Genomic DNA, 17,662 nt, shown 5'->3' with positions numbered 1-17,662 from the left:
AATGTCCCTTTTCTTATGCCCATAACATATTTGTCACCTTCTCCTTAGATATGGGGATGGATTTTCTGTTCCTGAGACTAAGTGTTGATGCCGGGGCAGGATTTGTCTATTTTCATAACAGCAAAACTGGTGCCGCACCAGGATCGATTCAGCGACTGTGGAGGGACTAGCACCAGTGCCGCGTGGAACACAATCGATTCCAATGAAAACGGTGCAGGATTCGCCGGGTCCATGATTGACACTCAGGAGGCTGACAAGCTGCAGCCACATATTCACTTACAATCCCCATGCACACTCATCCCAGCCAACAAGATGGCACTGGTTGCGTTTGTGCGCGCTCATCCCGGTGATGGGTGAGCTGGGGCCAGAGGGCACCTGGGGTGGCACCTATACAGCCTGTGGCCCTAAGTTCACAGTGGGCTGTTAGCAGTGTGCGCAATTGTACTGCTGCCTTGTCGGCTGCGGCAATGGTTTACCCTGCCCATCCACCTCGACCCCAGAGCCCATCTCCTGGTCACCCCCTGCTACTCCCCCCGGCCATGGCAGAACCCCCCCCCCCGGGACAGCGGCATAATTGTCAGCAAACTATAGCGATGCTAGACACTTTTAGTACCCCCTCTCTCTCCCTCAACTGCCATGACGCCAGTTTCACGATTTTTAAAAGCGCACGTGCACCGTGCCTTCGGGAACTCAGCCCATCGGACACGGAGTATCGTGGAGGCCCTGGAGAATACTGGTCGGGCTCGTTAATGACATGCAAACAGTGTTTACTGATGTGCGTTCCGGACCACATTGACGTCGCTGTCGAGGTGACGGAGAATTGCGATTTGGCGTCAGATCAATGCTCGCCACAATTGTTATGGGCCAGGGTTTAGAGAATCCCAAAGTGTAGCATGGAGTTCACCTGACCCACATCTTTTACTAGATTGTGGTATGGGGAGCACACGGCCCACTCTACAGGTGTGGTACAGCAGAAATGGAAACGTATTTTTTAAAGCAAAACAATGTTTATTCTATGAACTCAAGTTAACCTTTTTAAAACATACAGTGAACATCTTAGCAACCATTAATTCAAATACAACCCCCAAAGAATACAACACGAAGTAATCCTTTAAGCTTTCCTTTTAACATCCATAAGACTTAAAACACCTTTTACCAGAAGCACATCAGGTTAAAGTCACTAGTGTTATTAGTTTTAAATCACCAGGATCGATTTACAGACTTTAGATTACAGAGAGAGACTCTAATACACCTGCTGGCTGTGACTGCAGCTATCCAGCTCTGAAAACGAAACTAAAACACACCCTGCAGCAAACAGCATAAAACGAAAGTAAAAAGCTGACAGACAGCCCAGCTCCACCCACTCTCTGACATCACTGCAGTAGTAAACACCCATTTCTTAAAGGTACTCTCACTACAGATACTTATATACACACCCATTTATAAACACCCATTTCTTAAAGGTACTCTCACATGACACAATTTTGGCGTCAAAACCTATTCTACCCCTAATCGGGTTTCGCGATTTCGGAGTCAGCCAATGGAGAATCCCACCCCTGACCTCTCACTGACTTTGCATTCTGCCCCACCTCCCTCTCCAACTATATCATTCATCCCATTTCTATCCCTCTTCAGCTCCGTTTCTCTCTCTACAGATGCTGCCAGCCCTGCTGAGTTATTCAGCACTTTCAGTTTTTATTTATGATTAATAATTAATAGATTAAGCTTCAGGTCCTCCCCATCGTTGAACACTGCTTTCACATTTTAAAACAAGTCCGGTATTGGGTTGTATTGCTAGGATGTTCCTGCATGAAAGAGAAAGTATCTTGAAACAAGTTCCGCCTCACCTGGAATACTGTACCAGGTTTGACCCCCACACACACTGAGTGATGTAGAGCCCATGAAATATTCACGAAGGAAGGCCACAAAATGGATGCCAACACGATCTGGAGACATTTTGGCTCATTCATTCAGGCTAGAATCCAAACCAAGTGATGAATTGCTCTAACTTGTAGAATTGCTCTAACTCCTAATGGGAGGCAGTGACGTAGTGGCATTGTCACTGGACTAGTAATCCAGAGACCCAGGTTAATGCTCTGGGGACATGGGCTTGAATCCCACCAGAGCAGATGGTGGAATTTGAATTTTTAAAAACTGGAATTAAAAGTCTAATGATGACCATGAAACCATTGTCGATTGTCGTGAAAACCCATCTGGTTCACTAGTGCCCCTTGAGGGAAGGAATGCTGGCATCCTTACCTGGTCTGGCCTACATGTGACTCCAGACCCACAGCAATGTGGTTGACTCTTAAATGCCCTCAGGGATGGGCAACAAATGCTGGCGCAGCCAGCGACACCCACATCCCATGAATGAAAAACGAAAAAATTGAGTTTTATTGGACCCTTTGCTTACTTGAACCTCAATTGTTGTCTCGCACACCACGTCACACCAATCATTAAACGCAGAATATTTTGAGACATTTCTGAGGGGCATGGGCTCAATTCACGGGTGTGATTTTCCGCACAACCTGCCACGTGTTTCGAAGCAGCGGAGGCCGCTGCCATTACCCAACTGCAGGGTCAACTGGTCCCGCCATTGTCAATGGAGCCCCCATTGAATGCACCCTTTGCTGCTGTAAACCGGCAGAGGGGGTGCGCTGTTGGCCGGATGCCGCCAGCGTGCACAGTCGGGAGCGTGTTTCTATCTTATACAAATGCACACGCGGCCTGATGACACCCAGCTGTACCTCACCACCAGCTCCCTTGACCCCGCCATTATTCTGTAAATTGCCGGACCGCTTAATTGATGTTCAGAATTGGCGGAACAGATTAAATATTGGAAAAACTGAAGCCATTGGGTGGATTTCTGCCACCCCCCGCCCGTGGTGAGCTTGGAGGTGGGCGGGGTGGCAGAATCCCATGCTGGCGGGAGCTGAAAAGTCAGGAACCCAGCAGCGTAAAAGCAGTTTGAAGCTCTCCCCCATGGCGGGTTAATGGCGGGCCGGTTCTGCCGCTGCCTGCCAGCATGGACACCATTTCCATTCATTTGCATCTCATAAATGCTCATTAAAACAGCTGCTCGACAAAATCTCGTCAGGCCTACCACTCTTACACCGCGCCACTGGGAAATCACATCAGCGTCAAACCCACTTGAAAAAGAGTGACACGGACCTCATGTTGCTCAGTGCCTTGAGGTGGGTGCAGCTTATGTAGCATACGTGACATAGAGCTGCACCCCTCCCTCACCACTGATTTGGTCCTTCTCCCTAGCAACCGTCTGAGGGTGAATCAGAGTCTTCACAACCACAATGTCCTATCTGACCTCAAGATTATCTCCTCACCACATATCCAGTCCATCACTAAGGCTGCCTAATTCCACCTCAATGGTAGCCATGATGTGGAGATGCCGGCGTTGGACTGGGTGGGCACAGTAACAGGTCTTACAACACCAGGTTAAAGTTCATTAGGTTTGTTTCGAATCACTAGCTTTCGGAGTGCAGCTCCTTCCTCAGGTGAATGAAGAGGTGCGCCTATCACCAACAGTCTGTCCTGGTCCACCCACGTCAACACTACGACCCAGAAAGCACAACAGCGTCTATACTACCTCAGGAAACTAACGACATTTGGCATGGCATGTCCGCATTGACTATTACCAATTCCTACAGATGCATTATACAAATCATCCTATCGGGCTGCATCACAGCCTGGTATGGCACCTGCTCAGCCCAAGACCATAAGAAACTACAGGGAGTTGTGAACACAGCCCAGTCCATCACACAAACCCGCCTCCCATCCATTGACTCCATCTACACCTCCCACTGCCTTGGGAAAGCGGGCAGCATAATCAAAGACCCCTCCCACCCGGGTTATTCACTCTTCCAACTTCTTCCATTGGGCAGGAGATCCAAAACTCTGAGAACACGCACTAACGGGTTCAAAAACAGTTTCTTCCTCGCTGTTACCAGCCTCCTGAATGACTCTTTTATGGACTGAACGGATCTCTCTTCACACATCTTCTCTACTGAGTAGCACTACACTCCTGTTTGCTTCACCCGATGCCTACGTCTATATATTTACATTGTGTATTTATGTATTAATGGGCAGCACGGTAGCATAGTGGTTAGCATTGTGGCTTCACAGCACCAGGGTCCCAGGTTCGATTCCCTGCTGGGTCACTGTCTGTGCAGAGTCTGCACATTCTCCCTGTGACTGCGTTGATTTCCTCCGAGTGCTCCGGTTTCCTCCCACAGTCCAAAGACGTGCAAGTTAGGTGGATTGGCCATGTTAAATTGCCCTTAGTATCCAAAAAGGTTAGGAGGGATTATTGGGGTAAGGGGACAGGATTGAAGTGAGGGTCGGTGCAGACTCGATGGGTCGAATGGCCTCCTTCTGCACTCTATGTGTGTCCTATGTTTTTTTCATGTATGGAATGATCTGTCTGGACTGCACGCAGAACAATACTTTTCACTGCACCTCGGTACATGTGACAATAAAACAAATCCAATCCAACGTGTTTATTTTTAATGTCTTAAAAATCATGATTGCTTGAAATGCTTTCTAGCTGCACGTAGCTCCCATTAGTTTGCTAATAATTAAAATCATAAATAATTTTCCATAACTTTTAAACCTTTGATACTTTAATTATTTTTCGCGCTGACACTTCTGACTCGAGAATGAAAAGAGAAGAGGTTTAATGTTCCTTCTGCATTCTTGCAGAAAAATGACTGGAAAAGAGCCTCCGGGTAATGAAAATATGCTGTTACATCATAATCAAGGAATTATTTTTAATAAAGTTCCTCACAATACCAAAAGCCTTCTGAAGCTGACAGAATCTCTGATTTGGGTTCTAATTTTCCGAGATTTTGAAAAATAGCAACAGAGACCAAGTTGTAATTATATTGTCAAAATGCTGTTCTCTATCCAATGAAAGTATGGAATGACATTGAATAGGAACACAGCCAATTTTGAAAATCCTCTATGAAAACTGAAAATATCGACATAGGCATTTGTCTGCATCTCAAAAGCAAAACAACAGGTCACTGCTTCAGAAAAAGAGGTGGGCTCTCGAGACCTCCAGCCCATTGGAAGAGGGGGCAATAACAACTCTTGAATGCAAGAGGATGGCTTATGTCTCCTCTTCCCCATCGCTGTGACCCCTGGAGCCGGAGTTGGGCGGTAGGCCCTTTCTCGTGTGCAAATCAGAGTCCTACCGCGACATGAGGGGCTGGTTTCTCCGTTTCTGGGGCGATGTCCCCACGCCGGCGTGGGAACGGTGGCGTTTTACAGCAAAAAAAAACTGGCGCAAAACGGCCACCGATTCCCCATTTTGCTGGGGGCTAGCAGGGCGGCAGTGTAGAGCACCCGGATCTAGCTGCCGATACGCCCTGGAGAACTGGCGGATCCGTGGCCGCGCGCAGCGGCGGCCTGCAGAGGCCGCGCATGCAACAGGGCGGAGGCAGCTTGCAGACCCGGCCCGCAAAATAGTGCCCCCCACTTTGGCCAGCTCGCGCACCCCGGACCCCCCCCCCCCCCCACAGTTCTCCCAGCCCTGAATAATGTCCCCCCTGCTCACGGATCGGCCCTCCCCCCCCCCCCCCGATTGTGGTGGCGCTGGACTGAGTCCGCAGCCACCACGCTGAGTTCCCGATGGATGACACCATGAGAGACACACGCCGTCGCGACCTCGGCCTAGAGACCAGCGCTATGGAGGGGCGGAGCATTGCGAAAGCGGCGCCGCCCCCGATTCTGTAGTAAACTTGGATTCTCCGCCATTCGCAAAATGCGATTTCGGCGTCGGTGACCGGAGAATCCAGCCCGAGGCCCCTTTAGCCAAGTTCATAAAGCACTGGAGAGCATGAACATCCTCTGTACCCTGCCCAACATCAACTGATGGGTTAGCCAAAAAGGAGCCAAGCCTGGTGGTTTTTGTAGTGTAGGCAAAGGTGAAGTGTTCCTGTGGCGTCCATAAGACCAGCCAGGACTGCTGCTCCCATCCTTGCAGCTCCCAACTCCTTCCCCACCTGAGCATAACCTGGACCACTTGATTTCCAACCAAAATCCAAAGCCTCTGCTGAAGGGCGCTGCTCAAAACTAAGTCCTCTCTTTGTTTAGATAGTGATCGGCCTGCGCTGTAGTTCCTATATTTTCCATTTGGAGTAAGAAGCTGGCTACATAAATCATCAAACCCTATTAAATTTATAGTGCTCTCAGTCTGTGCTGATCTGAGGGGGCAGGAGTAGAGGTACTACCATTGGGTGTACATACTTCCAGGCAAGAAAACTAAAAATTCCTTGGATTTATAAATGGCACATAAAGTAAAGAAGCAAGCGAGTTCTCGTGAACCTTTATAAAACACTGAGCACACAACTGGAGGGGCAGCACAGTGGGGCAGTGGTTAGCACTGCTGCCTCACAGCATCAGAGACCCAGGTTCAATTCCGGCCTTGGGTAACTGTCTGCGTGGGTTTCCTGTGGGAGCTCTGGGTACCTCCCACAATCCAAAGATGTGCAGGTGAGGTGGACTGACCATGATAAAATTTCCCTTTCGTGTCCAGGGATGCACAAGTTGGGTGGGGTTACGGGGATAAGGCAGGGGAATGGGTTTAGGTAGGGTACCTCGTTCAGAAGGTCCGTGCAGATTCGATGGTTCGAATGGCCTTCTTCTGCACTGCAGCAGTTCTATGCGCCCAATTCTGGGTACCACTCTTCAGGGAGGATGTTAAGGTTTTGGAACGGGTGCAGAGAAGATTTGCCAGAATTGTTCCAGGAATGAGAGACTTCAATTATGGGGATGATTTGGAAAAGCGTCCGTGCTCCTTAGGGCAGAGAAGGCTGAGAGGAGATTGATCAAAATCATTACGAGTCTGAGCAAATAATTGACAAAATAACCGGGACAACACGAGGGGAAACCTTTTATGCGGTAAGTGGCTAGGATCTGGAATGCACTGCCTGAGAGTGTAGTACAGTACGAAGTCTTACAACACCAGGTTAAAGTCCAACAGGTTTGTTTCGATGTCACTAGCTTTCGGAGCGCTGCTCCTTCCTCAGGTGAATGAAGAGAGGTCTGAATGAAGAGAGTGTAGTGGAAGTGAAGTCAACTATGGCTTTCAAAAGAGAATTAAATAATCTGAAGAGAAAAATGTTGCAGGGATATGGGAGAAAAGGAAGGGAACAGAGCTGGTGAACTTCCTCTTATAGAGAACAGGCGCAGATTCAATGGGCCAATTGGCCTTGTGTGGTGTCGCAACTCCATGGTTCTATGATCAGCCAGAGGCCGCTAACCATTTTGCTGCAGTGTGCACATCATGAACATCAGTTGATGACAGGAGAGTAATGCAAAGTAATTGAATAGCTTCCAGGGGCCCACAGACTAACACAAGAAGAATGGACACGAAGAACGAGGTCACCCCAACAGACTCTTCCACCAAATCCTGGTTGATGCGATCTACTGCCCCTCCCTACTGTGTGAAACACCTTGCAGCATATTTGTCACATTTAAGGTGCTGTTTAAGTTGTTGTTTCCTCTAACACTGTAAACTGACTAAGATAGTACAAAAAAAGATAAGCAGTGAGACGATATGTGAACCTCTTTTTATCCAGTTGCTTGATGCAGGGTTCACTTGGAAAGCTGTAGCTGATATTCAGTATTCAGAGTGTTATTGGAAAAGAAACTAAGAAACACTGAAGTGGCAGAAGGGGCACTGTCTGGATGAAACATCTTGCTTCTCAAATTGAAAACTGACACTCTTCTTGTATCAAATCCTACCACTTAAACACATCCCTTGTCATCTTAGCCTCATGAGTATTGAAAGGTTCCTTACAATACATCCATTCAGACTCTCACCTAATGGAGGCTGCAGACTTGTAAGCAGAGAGGAATTAAGTCAAGAGAACAACCCAGTAGACTTGAACAGTGAAGTGAAAGCTGGAGTGCTCCGACTTAGGCCTGTTGAAGTAAATTGCCTCTAATCCAACATTCTTGTCCCTTAAGAAGCTGGCACCATTGGACAAATGGCCAATGAAAATTTTCATTCTAACTGGCCTGATTCCACTGATGTACCGATATTAAATTCAGTTGGTAGCGCTCTCACATCTGAATCACAATGTTCACGTCCCGCCCCAGGGCTTGGGCACAAAACATCGAAGCTGACACTCCAGTGTTGTACCGATGGAGGCATGCTCTATCAGAGCTTTCAGATGGAACGTTAAATCCAGGTCCATCCGCCAGTTTGAGCAGATGCAAAAGATCCACAGCATTCTTTCGAAGAAGACCAGGGGTGTCCGGGCTAATACTTATCCCTCAATCCACACCCCAGAATTAACAGATGATTAGGTCATTGTCACATTGTTGTTTGTGAGAGATTGTTGTGCGCAATTTGGCTGCTGCCTTCCCTGTTAAAATAGTGGCTACACTTCAAATTTACTTCATTGGTCGTGAAGCGCTTTGAGATAATAATAATCTTTATTGTCACAAGTAGGCTTACATTAACACTGCAATGAAGTAACTGTGAAAAGCCCCTAGTCGCCACACTCCGGCACCTGTTCGGGTACACAGGGGGAGAATTCAGAATGTCCAAATTACCTAACAGCACGTCTTTCGTGACTTGTGGAAGGAAACCGGAGCACCCGGAGGAAACCCACGCAGACAGTGGGAGAACGTGCAGACGCCACACAGCGACCCAAGCCGGGAATCGAACCTGGGACCCTGGCGCAGTGAAGCAACCTTGCTAACCACTGTGCAATGTCGAATGGTCAAAACAATTTCGACATAAATGCAGGCCTTTTCTTTCTTAACAATCTTGCTGAGGTTTTATCCTGTGTTTGTTTGGTGGGGAAGACCAGATGTGATGTGTTTGCATCTGTATGTAACCCTTGACAACCTCGTTTGGAACAAGAGGTGACCATGATGGCAGTATAGTGGGGTTTCACACAAACCAAAGTGGCAGTGACTCTTACACTATATCATCACGTGAGTCGCATAAGTCATTTTAAATTGTGCATCAACCACAATGCCAAAAGTTCAAAACATTTTTTTTTTCAAATTCCCTTTCATTTCTGACCCACCAAAGTAGTTTTGAAATGAATCTGAATGCATGATACACAGTTCTACATCATGAAATAAATGAAATCAAAATGAATCATTTTATTTTACAAAGCTATTCATTGCTTAAGAATTAACTCCCTACATTTTGCTTTGTGCCCACTTTGATGATAAAATACAAGACAGGGGCATATTTTCAAAGTTTCATTTCTAATATTCCCAAAACCAAATTGCCTCAAAAAGCAAGCTGGAGTTCTTTTGTTCAGGCAATAAATTGGTGTCCACGCTGTGATCCATGCAGATGTTATATTACAGTACTTACCAATCACAATTATAGGGATGATTATTCATTGACATGCGGGCAGAGGCAAGCTGTGTCAAATCCTTTTAGGCCTCACTAAAAACGGGAAAAAGATCAATTAAAAATAAGACGGGCCTCAAATGAGAATTGCCCAGATAGAAATACCACCTGGGATCTGCAGGCACCAAGCAATCTCCTACTGACTGCAGTAACCAAAGTCTTCATTGTGACTTTCATTATTCCAAGGCATCTGGGCAATGTACTACACTCGTGACAGTCCAATTGATCCCATAGGTATTAACATGTTTCACTTAAATAACCAACGTCGAAAACCCCCTGCCTATATTTCCTGCCGATAATTAAATGTTGCATTTTGATCTGATATAATATCCTATGCACTCTCCTCTCTGAAATATGTTCTCTCACTCTTGCCAAAGTAAACACACTTCAGTGTTAAAACAACGCTTAATAATATTTTCAGGAGGTCGAAACGTGCAGCTAAAAAGAATAGTTGTCCGTATGAATTTTAAAATAAAACATGTCTATTTGTCAGATACATTTGGATCAATCAATTTCTTACACATAAGTAATGATCACCTGGATTGGGTACTGTGTGCTGCCATCAGCCTGTATTTCAAAGGAATGTAAAGGACTTGGATGACATGGTGGCACAGTGGTTAGCACTGCTGCCTCACTGCACCAGGGACTCGGGTTCAATTCCGACTTTGGGTGACTGTGTGGCGTTTGCGCATTCTTCCCGTGTCTGCATGGATTTCCTCCGGGTGCTCCGGTTTCCTCCCACAGTCCAAAGATGTTCAGGTTAGATAAATTGGCCATGATAAATTGCCCCTTAGTGTCCAAAAGGTTAGGTGGGGTTACTGGATTATGGGAATAGGGTGGCGGCATGGGGCTCTTTCAGAGGGTCAGTGCAGACACGATGGGCCGAATGGTCTCCTTTTGCACTGTAGGTATTCTATGATTTCCATTTACTTTGCAACTGTAAGTCAGTTCCTTTCACCTCCGAGTCACAAGGTTCTGGGTTTAAGCCCCACTCTGGGCTAGAGGAGAAAAATCAAGGATGACACACCTATGCAGCACTCAGGGAGTGCTGCCTATCGGAGGTAATGCCTTTTGGATGAGGCCCTATCTGACTTGGGTGGACACAAAAGATCTCATGGCATAATTTCAAGAAGGAGTGAGAGAGTAAACCCTGGTGTCCTAGCCAATCCACAACACAAGAAAATGCTAGATTATCTGGTCATCATCACAGTGATGTTTGCGGGAGCTTCCTGATGAGTTCCATACATTACAAAAGTGTTTTTCACTTTGTCACGACCCACGGTTGGGTCGTGGGTGGGTGACAAGGGGGCCGCAGCGTTCTGCACACATCAACCTAGAACACAGTTTCCCAAAGGCGGCTTTCAGAGGTCTGCACAGTAAATCCTGCATTAAATGTCGATGTCCTCGTGCAGTGGTTCCCGACCACGGGAAGCTCGAAAGGGTGCCCGCGTCTGCTACTGGAATGTTTCCGTGAATGCAGGACTGGCAGCGGAGAGTGGCAAAGTGGAGACTGGGAGGAAGCAACCGTCAGGCACTCACACTTTAATTGTGTATTTCAGCGATTCTTTTTAACGAGCAGCGTTTATGTGGTTACGCATCACTGGTAATCCTTTACTTTTCTAACATCACTGAAACTGCATGTTAATGATGATACTGAAGAAAATTCATGTCCCATCTCGGCAGGGGTAAGTCAATCCAGAAAACACATCTGCAAAATCTAGATTTTTACCTAATTTTAGAAGTTCGTCTCCACAACTTGATGGTGTCAGAGCTCCAGTTAGCTAAGCCGGACCAAGACTTCCTTCGACACCTGGGCAGCACGGCGGCGCAGTGGTTAGCACTGCTTCCTCACGGCGCCGAGGTCCCAGCTTCGATCCCGGCTCTGGGTCACTGTCCCTGTGGAGTTTGCACATTCTCCCCGTGTCTGCGTGGGTTTCATCCCCACAGCCCAAAGATGTGCAGGATAGGTGGATTGGCCACACTAAATTGCTCCTTAATTGGAAAAAATTAATTGGGTACTCAAAATTTTTTTTTTTAATGTTTTTTAAAAGTTTTCCTTAGACACAGACCAAAGCTCTGCACCTTGTTCTTTCTAATGCCTCTGGGGGAATAAGTTTAAAAGTGAAAGGCACCTTCACCTCCTGCTGTCCCTGTGGTTTCATAAAAATGATTGGATTTCTCTGATTTTGGACACAGCCTTACAGAAGTTGAAATGCCCGCTTTATAATTCCCAGAGGAAAACACTGACGGATAAGCTTCCATTGTCTTGCACTGCCTTAAGGTGGAGGAAATGGTGAATATGCAGCAGGACTCCTGTCTGAATCCAGGCACTGCTCCTCATTAGTTTCAGGTTAACCCGCCCTGTGCAATTCCGACACCTTCTGCTCACGTTTCCGATTCGGGTTTTGTTTTTCATCCTCAGAGTTTTGCAATAGCCTTTTTTTTCCCAAAAAGGATCGCCACAAGGAATGGATAAATTTCTTTCTGGCCGTTTGGTTTGAAAGAGGAGAAGGGGTGGGAAGGGAGCGTGGATCCTCCATGGAGTTCCTGTTAACTTGAGAAAACTCCGACTGGTAAATTACCTGGTGGTCTCTTTTGCAAAAGGCCATCGTGGGGCTGAGCAATGGTCATTGGACCAACATGAAGTGCATATGTTTTAATGCAAGGAGCATTACGGGTAAGGCAGATGAACTTAGAGCTTGGATTACTACTTGGAACTATGATGTTGTTGCCATTACAGAGACCTGGTTGAGGGAAGGGCAGGATTGGCAGCTAAACGTTCCAGGATTTAGATGTTTCAGGCGGGATAGAGGGGGATGTAAAAGGGGAGGCGGAGTTGCGCTACTTGTTCAGGAGAGTATCACAGCTATACAGCGAGAGGACACCTCAGAGGGCAGTGAGGCTATATGGGTAGAGATCAGGAATAAGAAGGGTGCAGTCACAATGTTGGGGGTATACTACAGGCCTCCCAACAGCCAGCGGGAGATAGAGGAGCAGATAGGTAGACAGATTTTGGAAAAGAGTAAAAACAACAGGGTTGTGGTGATGGGAGACTTCAACTTCCCCAATATTGACTGGGACTCACTTAGTGCCAGGGGCTTAGACGGGGCAGAGTTTGTAAGGAGCATCCAGGAGGGCTTCTTAAAACAATATGTAAACAGTCCAACTAGGGAAGAGGCGGTACTGGACCTGGTATTGGGGAATGAGCCCGGCCAGGTGGTAGATGTTTCAGTAGGGGAGCATTTCGGTAACAGTGACCACAATTCAGTAAGTTTTAAAGTACTGGTGGACAAGGATAAGAGTGGTCCGAGGATGAATGTGCTAAATTGGGGGAAGGCTAATTATAACAATATTAGGCGGGAACTGAAGAGCATAGATTGGGGGCGGATGTTTGAGGGCAAATCAACATCTGACATGTGGGAGGCTTTCAAGTGTCAGTTGATAGGAATACAGGACAGGCATGTTCCTGTGAGGAAGAAAGACAAATACGGCAATTTTCGGGAACCTTGGATGACGAATGATATTGTAGGCCTCGTCAAAAAGAAAAAGGAGGCATTTGTCAGGGCTAAAAGGCTGGGAACAGACGAAGCCTGTGTGGCATATAAGGAAAGTAGGAAGGAACTTAAGCAGGGAGTCAGGAGGGCTAGAAGGGGTCATGAAAAGTCATTGGCAAATAGGGTTAAGGAAAATCCCAAGGCTTTTTACACTTACATAAAAAGCAAGAGGGTAGCCAGGGAAAGGGTTGGCCCACTGAAGGATAGGCAAGGGAATCTATGTGTGGAGCCAGAGGAAATGGGCGAGGTACTAAATGAATACTTTGCATCAGTATTCACCAAAGAGAAGGAATTGGTAGATGTTGAGTCTGGAGAAGGGGGTGTAGATAGCCTGGGTCACATTGTGATCCAAAAAGACGAGGTGTTGGGTGTCTTAAAAAATATTAAGGTAGATAAGTCCCCAGGGCCGGATGGGATCTACCCCAGAATACTGAAGGAGGCTGGAGAGGAAATTGCTGAGGCCTTGACAGAAATCTTTGGATCCTCGCTGTCTTCAGGGGATGTCCCGGAGGACTGGAGAATAGCCAATGTTGTTCCTCTGTTTAAGAAGGGTGGCAGGGATAATCCCGGGAACTACAGGCCGGTGAGCCTTACTTCAGTGGTAGGGAAATTACTGGAGAGAATTCTTCGAGACAGGATCTACTCCCATTTGGAAGCAAATGGACGTATTAGTGAGAGGCAGCACGGTTTTGTGAAGGGGAGGTCGTGTCTCACTAACTTGATAGAGTTTTTCGAGGAGGTCACTAAGATGATTGATGCAGGTAGGGCAGTAGATGTTGTCTATATGGACTTCAGTAAGGCCTTTGACAAGGTCCCTCATGGTAGACTAGTACAAAAGGTGAAGTCACACGGGATCAGGGGTGAACTGGCAAGGTGGATACAGAACTGGCTAGGCCATAGAAGGCAGAGGGTAGCAATGGAGGGATGCTTTTCTAATTGGAGGGCTGTGACCAGTGGTGTTCCACAGGGATCAGTGCTGGGACCTTTGCTCTTTGTAGTATATATAAATGATTTGGAGGAAAATGTAACTGGTCTGATTAGTAAGTTTGCAGACGACACAAAGGTTGGTGGAATTGCGGATAGCGATGAGGACTGTCTGAGGATACAGCAGGATTTAGATTGTCTGGAGACTTGGGCGGAGAGATGGCAGATGGAGTTTAACCTGGACAAATGTGAGGTAATGCATTTTGGAAGGGCTAATGCAGGTAGGGAATATACAGTGAATGGTAGAACCCTCAAGAGTATTGAAAGTCAAAGAGATCTAGGAGTACAGGTCCACAGATCACTGAAAGGGGCTACACAGGTGGAGAAGGTAGTCAAGAAGGCATACGGCATGCTTGCCTTCATTGGCCGGGGCATTGAGTATAAGAATTGGCAAGTCATGTTGCAGCTGTATAGAACCTTAGTTAGGCCACACTTGGAGTATAGTGTTCAATTCTGGTCGCCACACTACCAGAAGGATGTGGAGGCTTTAGAGAGGGTGCAGAAGAGATTTACCAGAATGTTGCCTGGTATGGAGGGCATAAGCTATGAGGAGCGATTGAATAAACTCGGTTTGTTCTCACTGGAACGAAGGAGGTTGAGGGGCGACCTGATAGAGGTATACAAAATTATGAGGGGCATAGACAGAGTGGATAGTCAGAGGCTTTTCCCCAGGGTAGAGGGGTCAATTACTAGGGGGCATAGGTTTAAGGTGAGAGGGGCAAAGTTTAGAGTAGATGTACGAGGCAAGTTTTTTACGCAGAGGGTAGTGGGTGCCTGGAACTCACTACCGGAGGAGGTAGTGGAGGCAGGGACGATAGGGACATTTAAGGGGCATCTTGACAAATATATGAATAGGATGGGAATAGAAGGATACGGACCCAGGAAGTGTAGAAGATTGTAGTTTAGTCGGGCAGTATGGTCGGCACGGGCTTGGAGGGCCGAAGGGCCTGTTCCTGTGCTGTACATTTCTTTGTTCTTTGTTTGTTCTTATACCTGGGAAGTGAGAATAACCGAGCCAGCCTGAGGCACGGGTTGAAGTTTCTTTGGTGGTGGAGTACCAGAATAATTACTTACTTTCCTTTTCTTCTTTAGCATCACACATGGATCTTCTGGCAGCACCAGCGAGAGATGCCCAGCCAGCAGAGGAAAACTAAATGATTTTCTTTCCCTCCCTTGCTTGGGGCAAGAAAGCTTTAGCGTCCCAAATACTGCCTTGACTCAGGATGGACTGGGCGAACATGACATGGATCCCGAATGCGAATTGGCAAAAGTGGGTCCCGGGGAAAAAAAGTTTGAAAAACATGTAAAACACTGCATTACAACAGCGGCTATGCTACAAAAGTACTTCATTGGCTGGAAAGCACTGCGAATCACCCGTGATCATGAAAAACGCGAAATAAATGCAAGTTTTCTTTGCTTTTCACCAAATATCCCAATTTCGAGTCAATAAAGTACTTTTTGAAATTTGACAGCTAAATTACACATAGTGTGCGCAGTGTGTTACCAGCAGTGTGATACCGACCACATAATTTGAAGTGTAGTCACTATTGCAATTTAGGAAATATACAACTGTCAATTTACACACAATAACATCCCACAAACATCCACCTGAGAGGGTAATTAGGAACTTGGTTCAACATCGCACCTAAAAGACGGCACTTCCAACAGTGCAGCATTCCCTCAGTTTTGCACTGGATGTCAGCGCGGAGGTGCCGAGCGGGCACCATTTAGCACTGGTTTCCACAAATGTGCACCAGGGCACTTGGGGAGATCTCCCATGCGATCAGGGGCCCTGGGTGATTGGGTTCTGGGCAGAATGGTACCTGGCATTCACAATGCCATCAGGCTATGTGGCAGTGCCAGGGTGCCCAGATTGCAATGCCAAGTGGCTGGGGAAACCGGAAAATCCAGCCCGTTTTTTTGCATACAGATCAGAGTTAACTTTGTTGAGTTAGTTCCCATCTCTGCTTCTGTAAGGGGAGAGAAATGAGGCTCATGCACAACGTTACATCATTTACTCTTTTCATTGTATTTCTGCACCTAATTATTTTCAGAAATAGCACGTAAACAGTTTCTGAGACCTTGTCCAAACATCGCATTGTACCTTTTTCCATGAACTTCTGATCACCTTCTTAAGGGTGTCTGTACCAGACAAGTAATCCTCTGCTTGAAGCAAACTCTTAAGACTCTATTTCTTCACAATGAACTTTCCCCTGCACACAGTGTCCAAGGTGCTTATGACTCTGTTCAGTTTGGTTAATCAGGGACTCACCGTTTTTACACATGGCATAGTGTGAGATTCAGGTCATAATCCTGGACAGTGCTTTTGTCAATGTTCAACTTTCTATTTTTCAAAGTCCTTATTTCACTTCCTCTCTGGAAGTTGTTGATTTCTGCTTAAGTACCGTTCCCAGGCACCAGTCATTCAATAGTTGTTATTCCTCTTCCTGCACTCAGTGGTGTGCAAGGCAGACTTTCATCCCTTCCCATTACCAAGAAGCTTGGATCAAATAAAGATGAAAGAATTGGGTAAAATGGGGGCGGCATGGCAGCGCAGTGGTTAGCACTGCTGCCTACGGCACTGAGGACCCGGGTTCGGTCCCAGCCCCGGGTCATTTTCCATGTGGATTATCATAGAATTTACAGTGCAGAAGGAGGCCATTCAGCCCATCGAGTCTGCACCGGCTCTTGGAAACAGCACCCCACCCAAGGCCAACACCTTCACCCCATCCCCATAACCCAGTAACCCCATCCAACACGAAGGGCAATTTTGGACACTAAGGGCAATTTATCATGGCCAATCCACCTAACTTGCACATCTTTGGACTATGGGAGGAAACCGGAGGAAACCCATGCACACACAGGGAGGATGTGCAGACTCCGCACAGACAGTGACCCAAGCCGGAATTGAACCTGGGACCCTGGAGCAATTGTGCTATCCACAATGCTACCGTGCTGCCCGAGTTTGTACATTCTCCCGTGACTGCGTGGGTTTCACCTCCACAACCCGCAGATATGCCTGGTAGGTGGATTAGCCAAGTTAAATTGCCCCTTATTTAGAAAAAAGTAATTGGGTGCTCTAAATTTAAAAAAAAGATTTGGGTAAAAGGGAATTGATAAGGGTTCAACTGCTCTGAGGTGTTTTTGATATGTGAATTAACTTAGCAGCAGGATGGGGGAGGTGGGGAGGGAGGCAGGGAAATGAGAGCTGGAAGGAAGGCACAGGATACAATAACGAACATGGCATCTCCAGGAGCAGGGAAGAGGAGAATAAAGACGAAAGATGGAAGGAACGGCAGAAGCGGAGGTGAGCGCGAGACGGCAGCGAGATCCGTCCAGGAGAAGCGAGCGACAACACCAACACCAAACCCATTCGAGTATTGCCCACTGTAATTGTTTCTCCGGCACCCAAATGTATATTTACCTCCCCAGTCTCCACCCCACCCCCCTCCCTCCCCCCCACCAACAGTCGCCCACTTATGTGTTGTAAATAATTTTGCCAGGTGTACAGAGTTGCTGCTGTTGAGCTGGTGCACAATACCCTACCAGTTACTCTATTTTATTTTTTATTGTATTTTTTATTTTATTTACTATTTTCTTGTCTTTGGTATGTTTGGGTGTGCCCTTCTCTTTTATATATATGTATATGTATATATATATATATATATATATGTCCCTTATCTTGTGTACATAACGGTAAATATACTTTGTTCAAAAACCCAAT

General features: G+C 46.7%; 1 long non-coding RNA gene across 1 annotated transcript in view; it reads right to left on the bottom strand.

Annotated features, from left to right (window-relative positions):
- LOC140398213 (uncharacterized) overlaps positions 1-16,175 on the bottom strand; it is a 114,481-nt gene extending 98,306 nt beyond the window's left edge. The window contains exons 1-2 of the long non-coding RNA XR_011937437.1: positions 16,043-16,175; positions 9,362-9,436 (exon numbers count right to left, since the gene is read on the bottom strand). This is a non-coding gene — a long non-coding RNA (uncharacterized lncRNA). The remainder of the gene's footprint in view (positions 1-9,361; positions 9,437-16,042) is intronic.
- Between the last annotated feature and the right edge of the window lie 1,487 nt (positions 16,176-17,662).

This window comes from Scyliorhinus torazame, chromosome 21, assembly GCF_047496885.1.
Source record: "Scyliorhinus torazame isolate Kashiwa2021f chromosome 21, sScyTor2.1, whole genome shotgun sequence".
Classification (NCBI taxonomy): domain Eukaryota; kingdom Metazoa; phylum Chordata; class Chondrichthyes; order Carcharhiniformes; family Scyliorhinidae; genus Scyliorhinus; species Scyliorhinus torazame.
Note: the sequence above shows the minus strand (reverse complement) of the source record. Positions and strands in the feature narration are given on the sequence as shown.